The sequence below is a fragment of the Miscanthus floridulus genome, chromosome 8 (assembly GCF_019320115.1).
Source record: "Miscanthus floridulus cultivar M001 chromosome 8, ASM1932011v1, whole genome shotgun sequence".
NCBI lineage: Eukaryota > Viridiplantae > Streptophyta > Magnoliopsida > Poales > Poaceae > Miscanthus > Miscanthus floridulus.
Window position 1 is genome coordinate 47,313,295 of NC_089587.1, and position 11,351 is coordinate 47,324,645.

The window sequence follows — 11,351 nt, forward strand, 5'->3', positions numbered from 1 at the left end:
GATTCAAGTTTGCAGTGTAAAATTGAAGCAACAATATAGGAGGCCCAAATTAAAAATGTAAATATTGTATAGAAGTGTCTTAAATTGTCTATCAATAAGAGAAAAATGTCTTAATCATTGTTTGTCAATAATGAGAAACAAACCGCAGAAAGCTTCTTTTTTAAGATTTGTATAAGCTGCTTATTTACAGACAATGGGCTTCTGGTATGGTCTGTCTATTTCATGGATAATTTGTGATTATTCAGTGATACGATATATAACAAAAGGTCTTAAACAGAAGTAGAAAAAATGTGATCTGCATAATTTAATTAGCGAGTTGCATGCTATTTGCACAAAGGCCTTAGCACAAATAACCGAACTGATCTAGTTTAGAATTGAGTCCCAGTTATTGTTTAATGCGTAAATGTATGAAGATTTGTGTTTACAGCATACTGGAATTTGGCAGTGATTCCCAAATTGAAATAGTTGGATTGCCCAAAAGCTACAAAGATTAACATATATGTTTATCATCATTCATTTGTTGGGGTTTAGTCCCACATCGTGTAGCGATGGTGGGGGAGCACAACATATAAGGTGGAAGGAGCCCGCACCTATTAGGCTAGTCTTCTGGGTTGGGGAAGGCCAAAAGCCTTATATGTTGTCAGCTTCGGTGGACCTGGGACCTGTGGGAGCGCAGGCTCGTGGTAACGAGCCGGGCCGGCTGCAAGCCAGCTCCAAGATCGAGAACTCGGTGGTCACCACCGGTTCCAACAATTGGTATCAGAGCCGGTACCCGAGGTCAGAAAAAGCTAAACCCGATAAAAAAATCTCGAGCGTCACATATGGCGGGGACACCCCGATGTGTGACTAAGGGGGAGATTGTTGGGGTTTAGTCCCACATCGTGTAGCGATGGTGGGGGAGCACAACATATAAGGTGGAAGGAGCCCGCACCTATTAGGCTAGTCTTCTGGGTTGGGGAAGGCCAAAGGCCTTATATGTTGTCAGCTTCGGTGGACCTGGGACCTGTGGGAGCGCAGGCTCATAACGAGCCGGGCCGGCTGCAAGCCAGCTCCAAGATCGAGAACTCGGTGGTCACCACCGGTTCCAACAATTGGTATCAGAGCCCATGGTCAAAAAAGCTAAACCCGATAAATAAAAAAATCTCGAGCGTCACATATGGCGAGGGCACCCCGATGTGTGACTAAGGGCGAGATTATTGGGGTTTAGTCCCACATCATGTAGCGATGGTGGGGGAGCACACCATATAAGGCGGGAGAAGCCCCCACCTATTAGGCTAGTCTTTTGGGTTGAGAAGGCCCAAGGCTTTATATGTTGTAGCTCCGGTGGACCTGAGACCTGTGGGAGCGTAGGCTCGTGGTAACGAGCCGGGTCGGCTGTAAGCCAGCTCCAAGATCAAGAACTCGGTGGTCACCACCGGTTCCAACAATTGGTATCGGAGCCGGTACCTAAGGTCAGAAAAAGCTAAACCCGATAAAAAAATCTCGAGCGTCACATATGGCGGGGACACCCCGATGTGTGACTAAGGGAGAGATTGTTGGGGTTTAGTCCCACATCGTGTAGCGATGGTGGGGGAGCACAACATATAAGGTGGAAGAAGCCCCCACCTATTAGGGCTAGTCTTTTGGGTTGAGTAAAGCCCAAAGGCCTTATATGTTGTCAGCTTCGGTAGACCTGGGACCTGTGGGAGCGCAGGCTCGTGGTAACGAGCCAGGCCGGCTGCAAGCTAGCTCCAAGATCGTGAACTCGGTGGTCACCACCGGTTCTAACATCATTTGCACTAAGTAAAATCTAATTTGATATACGGGTCTGGTCTGTATACCACCATTAATTTAAATCATTCATATGATCAGCTCTTGGGTGGCAGTCTGCGAACAACAATTTGCCAGTGTCCATCTTGTGAAGAAAGGAGTGGGAACACACATGCTCCTAAAAAGAAAGAAAGAAAACAAACAACCCAACATGATAGTGAATACATATGGCCTGCTAGCGATAGAACAGAACTGAAGAATATTATATGATGAAGATTTACTTTGATGTAAAATATGGCACTTGCATTGCAAGGATATGAAGCTGGGTTGGACATAAGTCTCTGATATAGTGATATGTTCCCAAACTCGCTATCAAAGCATGAAATTGGTGCAAATAAGGCACAGTGAAATCAGCTGCGCGTGGCTTTGTGAACAGAAGTGACACTGTCTAGGATTTGGTGTTGTAGCATCTATTAGCTTGTGCTGGAATGTCATCTACTAGTATCTATTTGTTCTCCACAGTCTATTAGCCTTTACCAAAATTCTTCTTCCATTGAACTAGCAAAACAGTTTTCAGTTTAGATTCTGGGGCTTTTGTGAATGAAATATCTAATTCTGTTGAATAGTAGTAGCTCATTATATATAGGAAAAAAATGGAGAGATTGGCTTGTAGAGAGCTCTTTCTGTTTAGGTATGTGACATTATGTTTTTTTATCATTGGATTGGACACATTAATGTAAATAAACTGCTGCTACTGAGAAATGTATGATGAATTTTCTAAAACTACTCATATGTGTCTGGATGGTTAAATGCTTCCTAGTGTTGTTGGTTCCTTTAGAAAGGATTCTACATTTCTGTCAATTGATAGCAGTTAGCAAACAAATGCACTTTTTATATTTTATAATTAATCACTACATTTCTGCCGAATAGCATAGGCCTCCTCTGTAGCCTAGTGGTGTTTATTTCAGCTGCTAGCTGCAAAAGATTCTCCTCTGTAGCCATAACAACTGGCTAAGCCCCTGCAGATGATTCCAAGTTCCAACAATTATCAATTAGTTTTAGTAGATATTCATCTGTGCAGTCAACGAAACACATGGGCTTGGTAACTGGCCGGGTGATGGCTGTGACCTTCTGTCATTGAGCCTGTACTGTCAGTCCCTGGACTGTAGGAGAATCATTATATTCTTTTTTCGGACATCTACACGTATTGACAGTAGGGGTTGTTTATGGTTACTGTCAATCTTAGATCTGTCTGCAGCTTATAGGGATAAGCTGTACATATATGTATATGAGTGTCTGTATTTGTGCTGACATTCATTAAAAAAAACTATACACTTTACATGTACTACTACTACTACTAGTACTACAAGTACTAGTAGTACTACTACTACAAGTAATCCAGTGGGTTCCTTTAGAGTGCTTTCAACTACTACTACTACAAGTACTACTACTACTACTAGTACTACTACAAGTACTACTACTAGTACTACTACTACTACTTGTACCACTAGTACTACTACTTCTACTACTTATACTACTTTTTTTCTTGCATCTCTTAGAACAAGGCATGAAATGTCGCGAACATCAAAGAGTGCATCCCGATGCCCCGTGAATGATGAGCAGCCATCCCATGGAGAGCAAGAACTAGATGACCACCTTACTCAGGAGCAGTTCGATAACGAGTTAGAAAATGGTCTAGAAGTGATGCTTACTCAGGAGGACCTTGTTGATGATGAGGATCCAGTGGGGGAGCCTAGGGAAGAGAAGGTGGAGAGGATGCCTAAGGCGAAGAAGGGGATGATGATGACGACACCTCATCAGGGGGATATGTAAGTCCCGAGGATTCTTTCCCACGAGAACCCAGACGGAGGCCAACGGAGGACAAGATGGACAAGGATTTTGATCCGAACGACGAGGTACGGATAAAACCTTAGTAGCTTGTAAATTTGGCTAATGCTATGGCTTTATGTTACCTCTGCTAACACTTTTGACCTATCGGATACACAGGTCGTCCTTACTCAACCTCTAAAAAGACGACGTCGGTCTCTGGCTCGTCTTGTCGGACAATACGTAGCGGGGCAAAGGAGATCAGAGGAAGGAGCCACAGATACTCACAATGAGGCCTCCGCTCCACATCCTCAGGACACAACCACGACTGACACTGCCCAGCCAAAGAGGAAACGAGGGGGGATTAGAAAGCCAAACCAATATCACGACAAGGCATGCTATGTGATAACGAAGGTCGGGCCAGATGGGCAAATCCTTGAGCCATATACATATAGGGCGAAATTCCGTAATCACATCGGGTTTGTAGTTAGAGATAAGTTGAGCCCAGCTATCTGTGGCTGGAATCTTGTACCTATGAGCCAAAAGGTAGACCTATGGGAGAAGCTAAAGCAGAACTTTAGGTTTCTGGAGGGAACGCACGAGTTTGTACAAGAAAATGCTTATAAGATAATGGGACAGAGCTTCCAACGTTGGCGGTCGGATCTGAACAAGAACTTTATCCAACAGAAGTTAACTCCTTTCCATGAGTATGGCAACATAACTCCTAGTCAATGGGAGGAGCTCGTGGCTGAGAAGACTTCAGAGGCATCATTGGCCCTCAGTGCTCGTAACAGTGAGCAGGCGAAGAAGAACCAACACTACACTCGTCTAGGCCCCGGTGGCTACGCTGGCAAGCAAGAGGTCTTTAGGAAGATGGACACAGAGGCTAAAGCTGCCAGGAATACGAAAGTGCCGAAGTTGAAGCCACGTCTCAAACAGTGGATATACGCGAGGAGTGTGGATTCATCCAGTAGTAGCCTCAAGTTTGCTAAGCCGGAGACCAGAGAGGTAGTATCAAAGATACTAAAACTTGCTGATGATAAGGAGAACTTGCTGATGACAAGGAGAAGGGTGCATTCAACCCTTCCAGAGAGAGGGACGAGCTTACCGTTGCCTTCGGAAACCCCGAGCATACAGGACGCACCAGAGGGCTAGGGAAGAGGATGTTCTGGAAGCACGGATTCGTAGAGGAGAGGCACATGTACAAGAAACATGGCAGAGACCAAGAGTCTAATCTTGAGCGCCAAGTGAAGGCTCTAGTTGAAAAGATGTTGGTGGAGAAAGAATTGTCTATGATGGAGCCACAGACACCAATGGGGCCACCCGGAGAACTGGCGGTAGTTGGCAGCCCTCCGGATGTTACTAGCAGTCAAGGTTCCAATGCAACCAGAACCCCCATCGATCACATACGGGCGCCAACCAGTTGCAAATTGGTGGTTCCGATGGGCAGGCAAAACATGATCATTGAGGTGGCAACGGGCGTGGCACATCCTCCGGGCGGCACGTGGCACAATAGGGACATCCCGTAGGACTACACTCGGGTCGAGGTGCATACCGTGAAGCCCAAGTTCATGACTTGGAAGATAGAACACCCTTTTCTCGAGGGGCTCGTGTTACTCAGAGATGTCATGAACCAGTTCATCCTCTGGCACAGACGGGACATTGTATTGACCGAGTCTTCGCCAACTCCGACTGAAGTTTATCCTCTAGAGCGACCCGTCGAGGACGGGGAGGTATACTCACCGGCCCATGACCATGACCACCACACGCTAGAGACTTCTCCACCTCGTACCGAGCAAGGGCATGATGGCATGCCACATCCTTCTCCACCTCGTACCGAGCATGGGCATGATGACATGCCACGTCCTTCTCCAGCTCGTACCGAGCAAAGGCATGATGAGATGCAACATCCTTCTCAACAAGCGCATCTGATACATGAACAACAAGTGTCTCATGAATAGCAATTGCCTCGTGAACAGCCGATACATGAAGAACAAGTGGCCCCTGGAGCAGGTGATGCACAAGTTGACAAGGACGTGCCCGAATGGGAAGCTCAAAACAAAATCCCAATCAAGATAAGGCCATCGTATGTGGGCATTAATGACATCTCGTCGGTGCACAAGTGGATGGCCCATGACCAGTTCAAGCCTAAGAACCAAGTAAAAGAATTCAGAGCACCAGCTTCTGAGGAGGGCACCACTAGCAAACTGCACAAAGGGTTTAACAAGTATCCAGCTGTTGATAACCTCAAATGGTCAAATGATTGCCTAGATAAATATGAGAAAGGCAAGAACTTCCTACCAAACTGAGTCATATAGTGCTTACCACATGGAATGAGAAAGTTCCACGATTGGTACTTGCGTGCTTAGATAACAGAACTAGAAATTTTACAAGCATGGATCCCTGTCGACACATTTGGAGCCCCAGGTGGGCAAATTGCCATTGAGTTTAGGGATATCCAGGCATGCTTCCACCTCGGACAAATGGAAATGAATCTAATTCGCATATGGTGCCTGTAAGTCCTTGCCCTCTCGATATGATATGAATGTAATCTTTTGATTTTGTTGTAACTAACCCACGGCATGATTTGTAGAATGCAAGCAGACTTTGTGAAAAAGAGGCCAACTCTGAAACATGGGTATATAGACCCTTCACCTATAGCATCAACAAATTTTAATTACCCTAAAGAGTGGAAACTAGATTGCAAAGAACTAGGAGCTGGAAAGACACTTAAGGAGAAAGAGGACATCAGGAAAAAGAAAATATTGGAAGAGTCCCTCAAGGTTGTGGCATACATTGCTCTATGTTTTAAAAATCTCCAACAACACGATAATATATGGATACCATACCACTTCAAGTAAGTTCGACTGTATACTTAGCTTTGTTCAATATACTTTGTTCAATGCAAAAGAGCTTATGTGTTCCTTCTATGACTAAATTCATGCAGCGATCACTGGATTTGCATAGACGTCTGGCTCTCACATAGCATGGCATGGGTCTTTGATTCAGCAGATTTCCCAGTCGAGACATACAAAGACTTCATAGCGATTGTCAAGACGTATACATATCGACAATCCTCATTTTAGCTACTATGTTTGTATACATACTTGTAAGGTTCAATGTGGGATACTAACAAGTTGCATTTGCTAAAACCATTGGAACAGGGCATTCAGGCACTATGTCCAGGAACATAAGGGGAGGCATCATCTAAATAGGAAGGAAAAGTTGTATGTCAAAACTCTATGTGCGGTAAGTGTCATTTACTTTGGTACTCCATATATTACGTGTCTGTCAATAGCATTACTTAACATCTCCATATGCAAAACATACAGTGCCCCAAGCAGAAGCCTAGGAGTCTACATTGTGGATACTACACATGTATTATGATGAGTACCATCAGTGGCTACAACAGAAATCCCAATCTGGTAAGTTTGAACCTCTTCGCTCGTAGTATGAAAAGTTCGCATATGTTGTGATATAGTAAACCTAAACTTATTCTCTTGTAGTTGGAGAAAGATAAAGACACGAGAAGGAACCCATACAAGGATGACGAGCTCTTAGAGATGGTTGGCGACCTTTGCAACTTCATAATGGACCAGATTGTGTACCATAAAGGCACTTACCATCATCTTCTTTCCGACTTAGGTAGTAATCCTCTATACCAACACCTTCGGGAGACTGATAGGCTAGCCCTAGGCCGTTGATGACAATGTGGACTTGTGGTATGGTTTGGATCAGACTTTGGAACGGTTTGGACTTTGTTTTGCATGTGGACTTATGGATTTCTTAATTGGAGGCGGCGCTAGCCTGGTGCCGCGGGCTGGCTATCCGGCCGGCCGGAGGGCTAGCTAGCTCTCAAGCGAGGAGAACGAAGAGGGCGGGAGCCAAGTGAAGTGAAGCGAGGCAAGTGCTGTACCAGTAGTCGTGGTGGTCGAGAACATTATTTATAGCGCCCCGCCCCCGCATGCGGCGCTCTCGCTCTTCTCTCTCACAGGACCACGGCTCGCGCGCGCGGTCATCGACTCCGAAATAGATAGATCTCGTCTCAGTTGCTTTGATGATGTTCTAAATAATGGTCTTGTGTTTGTGGATGTATATATGTATATTTGTGACGGTCAGATTCGAATTTGAATTATATATATATATATATGGTCAGATTTGAATTTGAATTTTTTTTACTGGAAAATCCACTGTAGGGGCGGTTCTTGATTGAACCGCCCTTACAAAAACACACAGCAGGGGCGGCTGGTGATACAGCCGCTCTTACAGAAATCCACTACAGGGGCGGCTGATATTACCAGCCGCCCCTACAGAGGGCACTGTAGGGGCGGCTGAAAACACCAGCCGCCCCAACAGAGGGCACTGTAGGGGCGATCAAGAAACCGTCCCTACATAGGCACCCTCTATAGGAACACCCTGGGAAGGGCGGCTGGCGCAGCCGGCTGGCGCAGCCGCCCCTATAGAGGCTCTAGAGCCGCCCCTACAGTTAACTTCTGTAGTAGTGTTCCTCGCTAGCCTGGCGCGCCATTGCTCGGCAGTGGCTTTACAAGCTCCAAACACCTGCCTGATTGATGCCCTTTCTCCTCTGAATACGAACGCATTCCTTGCTTTCCACAGCTGCCAACACAGAGAGAGCGATGAAAGCTGCAAACTCTTCTTGAGGCAGGTTCCCTGGGCGTTGTAGCTTGTGCAGGTCACGCACACTTTGCCCTGGAGGCATTGTAAAGCCAATCTTTAGCCAATATTGCCTCGCGATCCCACAGCCGTGAATTATATGCTAAAAAAGAAGCCATCAAGGTCAAGGACGATCAACCAGAAAATTAGAAGCCATGTCGGAAGAGCTGGTAACCAATTTTATTTTGACTTTTTTCTTTCGTTCATCTTCGGCTCCATCTAACTATCTTCACTTCTTGATGGGAGACTCTTTGGTGGTACTGACGTGACATACAAAATCAGACATCCTATTACCTTGAGTTTCACCTTATTAATTACCGTGAAATAAGCATGTCATTTCATTTTTTTTCCTTTCGCACAATTAATGATATATATATATATGTGTAGCCACGCCATATCATTCGTTACCAGCTATGTGTTTTTACCATACAAGCTTCCCGAGGGTGAGGAAAACATTGCTCATTCGGTTTTTTCGTGAACGACGTTGACACGTTTTTCATTAAAGCGAGAAAAAGTGAAAGAACAGCTTACACAACGCAACTATGGGAGAACCCATAGTGCACGATAAGAACCACAGAGTAAGTGGTTAGGAACCTAAACAACAACAGAAAAGAAAGAAATGCAATAGGGGTAGGACCTTCATCACAAACCTAACCGACTGGACCTGCAACGTAAAAATACATCAACACAAGGTTGTCGACATAGGAGATGAAGCCGTGGTGGCAAAGCATCCATCGAGAAGAGATGATACTACGGCGGCAAAGTATCCGCTCGAGCACGAACATCTAGTAGAACGGCGGCAAAGCATCCGCCAGCGGCAACGCAGCAAAGTATCCGCAAGTAAGGGGTGGTCCCGCACTCAGTAGCAAAGTATCTGCCTGAGACAGGTGATCGAAGCGACGTCAGCGGTAAAGCATCCACCCGAGCAGCAACGACAGCAGCAAAGCATCCGCCAAAGAGAGCAACAACGGCTAAGTATCCACTGGGAAGAACCAAACGACTATGGCAACATCAAACACAAGCTGGGAAGACCAGAGCGAAGACGAGGTTGAAGCACACGTAGGCACATCACAACAAGAGCAACTCTGACGAGAGAAGCGGGAGGTGAAACACGGACACGGCTGCAGAAGCTCTCCAACGGAGCCTACAAGAAGGGGCATCCGCAGACGCCAACTACGTTGGGAGAAGCGCACGAGAGTGGGCTTCCGTCCCACAGCCTACCCAGCGGCATGCGCAACGAACCAAAACTTCGACGACGCCTCCAAGAAGGTACATGGCGTTGACTGCACCACCGTCGCCAGCCCAGAGCAAGAAATCGGGCAGGGTTTTCACCCAGAGACGGTTCGACCCTAGGCGATAGGGGAGGCACCTTGCGGATAGGCTTCGGCCGCCCATGCTAGGCACCTAGTCGCCTGCCGAGCCACACTGCCGGAGTGGGGGAAGGGAGACCACAGGGTGCCACCTGTCCACCCTCCAGCACTAGGGTACTCACCGGCCGCACTGCCGAAAGTGAAGACACTCGAATGGGCAGGGCGAGCGGGGTGGCCGCGACCCGAACCGCGGGGTACGCGATGCCGACTGGCCATCGCGACGACCCCTAGCGGAACCAGTCGCGGGCTAGTCCGGATCCCGCAGACCATCTACAACCGGAGAGGGGAACCGGGCCGTCGGTACCACGCCAACCCCTAGATGGTCCCCTCTCCAGCGGAGGCGAAGAGGGGGCCGAGGGGGTAGCGGCGTAGCTCCACCCGGCGCGCACCCGTGGCAAAAGCTTGGAGTGGACGTCCTTGGGCACGGCAGCGACCATGGCCACCAACAGTAGTGCCCGACTAAGGCAACCGCGCCACACCAACCTCCGTCATGTGCACGAATCCGTAGATCCAGGTAGGAGAGGCGAGATATGGCCCTGGGTGCCTGGATCCATCCCGTTGGGTGACCGACTTGTTGGAGAAGCAAGTGGCGGAGGAAGAGGGTGAAGGAGTGGGGGGTGGAGGGTGGGGGCTGCGACGGGTGCCCGTTTTTGCAGGCCGTCGCTAGCCACCACCGCCGCACACCAGAGGGCGGCGTTGGAGGGGCGCTTGGGCGGCGCCGGCTAGTCGCCCCGAGTCATACATGTGTCCTTTACATTACTCGGTTATGCCTCATGAATTTTTGTCTAGAAATGAGCTTTCAAGAAGTTAAATAATTTCTCTTTCAGATTATTCAATTGGCCAGCAACATATCGGCTTTCACACCCTTCGCCCTCAAACCAATTCATCATGCCGGACTACTCCACCTAAATACTAGCACAAACACAACACGTCAATAAACAATGCAATATTCCTGCCCCTATACCACCTAATAACAACTGACATTATGAAAATATGAAGTAAAAAAACCACATTATTCATTTATTCTAATGAACTTACTTTACGAATTGTTCAAGTACTACATAGTCCACGGCAAAATAATCTACTGGAGTACTTAATTAGTATTTACTTTGAAACTTTGATGTGTCTTCTTTGAGTTGTTGCTCAAATTTTCCACAGCAACATGCGGAGAACTTATTTAGGCCTGTCAAAATTTTCCGCAGCAACGCATGGAGAGTTCACCTAATATAGTGTTTGTTCTTCCCCCAATAGTAAATGTGTAGTTGTTTACATCAGAATTTGGAAGAAGGACCTCAGGGGCTCGAGAGCTCCCAAGATCATGTCAGCAAAGGATCAATTGCGTGCAGACCAAAAATAGCTAATTCGGATGCAGCATTAGAATCGACTTTCTTCAGATAGCGCCAGCAGATAACGACAGAGGCTACGATCAGCGCTGGGACGAGACATGCTGGACTCTACAAAAAGGGAAAGATTAGAGTCCAAGTTATCTTAAATTAGGAATGTTTTCATTTATGCCAAAGATTGTAACAAATCATGCTCGAGTAGGATTCATGTTTAGACTCCGGGTATAAATATTAAACCCCAGCTATTGTAAAAAAGACACACAATCAATCAAATACAAGTCAATTACTTTTTTCGGCTCCGGCCACCCCTTAGGAGTAGGAGTAGAGTAGATCTCAGCGAGTTCTTCAACAAGTACGACAGCATCGATCCGGTCGACCTCCACTGCTT

The 11,351-nt window shown here is 46.8% G+C and overlaps 1 long non-coding RNA gene across 1 annotated transcript; it reads left to right on the top strand.

The window, feature by feature from the left end:
• Positions 1–6,777: 6,777 nt before the first annotated feature.
• On the top strand, positions 6,778–7,337 carry LOC136473785 (uncharacterized). Its single transcript, XR_010762727.1, has 3 exons — positions 6,778–6,825; positions 6,909–7,001; positions 7,083–7,337. It is a non-coding gene; the product is annotated as an uncharacterized lncRNA (long non-coding RNA).
• The last annotated feature ends 4,014 nt before the right edge of the window (positions 7,338–11,351 follow it).